Source organism: Papaver somniferum, chromosome 8, assembly GCF_003573695.1.
Source record: "Papaver somniferum cultivar HN1 chromosome 8, ASM357369v1, whole genome shotgun sequence".
Lineage (NCBI taxonomy): Eukaryota > Viridiplantae > Streptophyta > Magnoliopsida > Ranunculales > Papaveraceae > Papaver > Papaver somniferum.
The window spans coordinates 129,774,810-129,778,699 of record NC_039365.1 but is presented as its reverse complement, the minus strand read 5'-3'; the positions used below and the strand labels follow the sequence as shown (position 1 = coordinate 129,778,699).

The 3,890-nt window shown below is 39.3% G+C and overlaps 1 pseudogene; it reads left to right on the top strand.

Moving 5' to 3' along the window:
- The first annotated feature begins 3,528 nt into the window (after nt 1-3,528).
- On the top strand, nt 3,529-3,628 carry LOC113307209 (annotated as a pseudogene).
- The last annotated feature ends 262 nt before the right edge of the window (nt 3,629-3,890 follow it).

The window sequence follows — 3,890 nt, the reverse complement described above, 5'->3', positions numbered from 1 at the left end:
TCAACCAGTAACAAGATAATTCACTATATTTGCATACCAAGGTGATTGGGAAACAGAGAACAATTGTTCATCAGGAAAGCTATCCCTTATAGGAAGGGAATCACTAGGGGAACTAACAACTAGCCTAGACAAGTGGTCTGCTACTACATTTTCTGCACCCTTTTTGCCTCTAATGTCTGGACAAAATTCTTGTAACAAAAGGATCCATCTAATCAATCTAGGTTTGGTATCCTTCTTAGACAAAATGTATTTCAAAGCAGCATGATCAGTATAGATTACGATCTTAGAACCTAATAAATAGGATCTAAACTTATCCAAGGCAAACACGATGGCTAGCAATTCCTTCTCGGTAGTTGTATAGTTCATTTGGGCATCATTCAGAGTTTTTCTAGCATAGTAAATCACATGGAGTAATTTGTTTTCTCGCTGACCTAGCACAACGCCTATAGCATAATCTGAAGCATCACACATAATTTCAAAGGGTAGGTTCCAGTTAGATGCCTGGACTATCGGTGCAGTAGTGAGTAGAGTTTTAAGCTTCTCAAAAGCCTCTAAACAAGCATCATCAAAGACAAACTTAACATCTTTAGCAAGCAAATTGTAAAGAGGTGTAAAAATCAAGCTAAAATCCTTAATGAATCGACGGTAAAAACCTGCATGCCCTAGGAATGACCTAATATCTTTTACGGTTTTTGGGACCTGTAAAGTCTTAATAAGGTCAACTTTGGCTTTGTCTACCTCTATACCCTTTGAAGATACGATGTGCCCTAACACGATTCCTGATTTAACCATGAAATGGCATTTTTCCCAATTAAGCACTAATTTATTTTCCTTACATCTAGTCAACACTAATGTCAAATGATGCAAGCACTCATCGAAAGATGAACCAAACACTGAAAAATCATCCATAAAGACCTCTAAGAACCGTTCTACCATATCAGAAAATATGCTCATCATACAACACTGAAAAGTTGCAGGGGCATTACATAGCCCAAAAGGCATGCGTCAATACGCAAAGGTACCAAAGGGACAGGTAAAAGTGGTTTTCTCTTGGTCTTCTGGGGCAATAACGATCTGATTATAACCGGAGTAGCCATCTAAGAAGCAATAGTGACTATGTCCAGCTAATCGCTCTACCATTTGGTCGATAAAAGGAAGGGGAAAGTGATCCTTCCTTGTGACCTTGTTCAATTTCCTATAGTCAATACACACACGCCATCCCGTGGTCACTCGGGTTGGGATTAATTCATTATTATCATTATGGACTACAGTGATACCTGATTTCTTGGGGACAACCTGAACAGGGCTGACCCCCTTACTATCTGAAATTGGGTAAATAATACCCGCATCTAACAACTTAAGCACATCTTTTCGAACTACCTCTTTCATGTTAGGGTTCAGTCGACGTTGCATCTCCCTAGAAGGTTTGGAGTCTTCCTCTAAATGAATCTGATGCATACACACAGTAGGACTATACCCTTAATGTCTGCTATAGTCCACCCTAAAGCTTCCTTATTTTCTTGAAGTACATTTACTAGCCTACTTTCCTGATCACTATCCAAATCGGAAGCTACAATCACAGGTAAAGTCTCAGATGGGCCTAAAAACACATACTTTAGAGTATCGGGTAGTGGTTTAAGGTCCAACTTTTGGGTCTCTTCTAAAGAAGGAATTAGGGTAGTCTCAGAAAATGGTAACGGTTCGAACCTAGCTTTCCATCTATCAGTGTCTAACACAGGGGTAGAATCTAATAGAGCATTCACCTGTTCAATAGTGCTATCGTCGTCAAAATCTAAACCAAAATGGGATAGACAACTTTCTAACGGGTCTTCAGACAAAATGTTTGGTAATGACTCCTTAACTAAGGCTTCTATCATATTCACCTCTTCAACACATGTGTTATCTAGCTCATGAGGTTTCTTACTGACATTAAAAATGTTCATCTCCAAAGTCATATTACCAAAAGATAAACTCATCACACCATTTCGACAGTTAATTATCGCATTAGACGTAGCTAAAAATGGGCGACCTAAAATCACAGGTATCTGGTTCTCTGGGTCAAGGACAGGTTGGGTATCTAGGACCACGAAATCCACTGGATAAATAAACTTGTCGACCTCAATAAGAACATCCTCGATAACACCTCGAGGGATTTTAACAGACCTATCAGCTAACTGCAGTGTCATCTGAGTAGGTTTCATTTCACCAAGTCCTAGCTGTAAGTATACATGGAATGGCAGTAAGTTCACACTGGCTCCTAAGTCAAGTAAAGCCTTTTCTACCCGGAAGTTACCTATTATGCAAGCAATGGTAGGAGAATCTGGGTATTTTTACTTTGGAGTTGTGGTGTTCTGAATGATTGAACTTACGTGACTAGCTAAAAAGGCTTTCTTATGGACGCTAAGTTTTCTCTTTCGCGTACACATATCCTTAAGGAACTTGGCATAAGGAGGAATTTGCCTAATTGCATCTAATAAGGGAAGGTTTATGGTAACTTGCTTAAAAACCTCCACTATGTCATTAAAGTTCGATTCCTTCTTTGTTGGTACTAATAGCTGAGGAAATGGGGCTCTAGGCATAAAATCAGACCTTTCAGGAACCGAATTCACATCATCAGAAACTTTATCAGTCTCTTCAGCTACTGGTCCTGAGGGTGAACTACAGTATGTTCACTATCGGGCATGGTTACCTTATTGTCTACAACTCTACCACTTCTAAGGGTTCTAACACATTCAATTGATTCGATGGTTTTGCACCTAATTCATGAACTCCTCTAGGGTTGGGTTGTGTTTGACTAGGAAACTTACCTTTTTCTCTCAAAGAATCACTTATCAGACCAACCTGGGTTTTTAACTCGGAAATAGCCTGACTATTTTCTTGTCCTATCCTGTTACTAGCTTGTAGACTCTGTTCTACGGATAACTGAATTTTGCAGTTTGCTGAGTTAACAAGGCGAGAGATTCCTCTAAACTTAGGATTTTCTTATCTGACTGATTCTGAAACTGAGCTAGTCCTGAAGGATTCTTAGTATAGCCAAAACCTGGGGGAGCATTAGAATTACTAAACTGACCTTGACTTTGGCCCTTAGACCACGAAAGGTTCGGATGGTTTCTCCAACCAGGATTATAGGTTTCTGAATATGGGTCAATTTTGACGGTTATCAAATCTAGTGTTATTATAAAGAGCATTGGCTGCTCTTCAATATTCTGGCCTTCCCAAAAAGGCTCCACTCTACCACTAGTCTGGCCCACTTCTAAGGCTTCTAACCTTTTTGCTATAGCAGCAATTTTGGCATCTGATTCATAGCCTCCTTCTACCCTATTAACGTTTCCTCTACTTAAAAGAATTGTTTTCTGGGGTGCCCTACTATTTTCCCATTGCTGGGTTTTTTCGGCGATTTCATTAAAAAATTCCATCGCCGCATCAACAGTTTGGTTTTCAAATCCACCAGTGCATAGAGACTCAACCATGGTCGTTGTGGAATAATCTAAACCCTCATAAAGGATCTGAACTAGCCTAACCTTTTCTAAACCATGATGAGGACACTGGGATAATAAATCATTGAACCTTTCCAAATACCTATATAAAGATTCTCCCTCTTGTTGTGAAAATGTGCATATTTGCGTCCTAATAGACGATGTTTTGTGCCTAGGGAAAAACTTATTGAAAAAGGCAGATGTAAGTTGTTCATATGTCTCAATTGACTCGGAGTCCAAACTATACAGCCACGACTTGGCCTTATCTTTCAGGGAAAATGGGAATAACCTAAGTTTCAAAGCATCATCATCTAAGCCTCTAATTCTTAGAGTACTACAAATTTCCTCAAAATCCCTAACATGGTAATAAGGGTTTTCATTTTCTTTCCCTAAAAAGATTGGGAGCATCTGTAA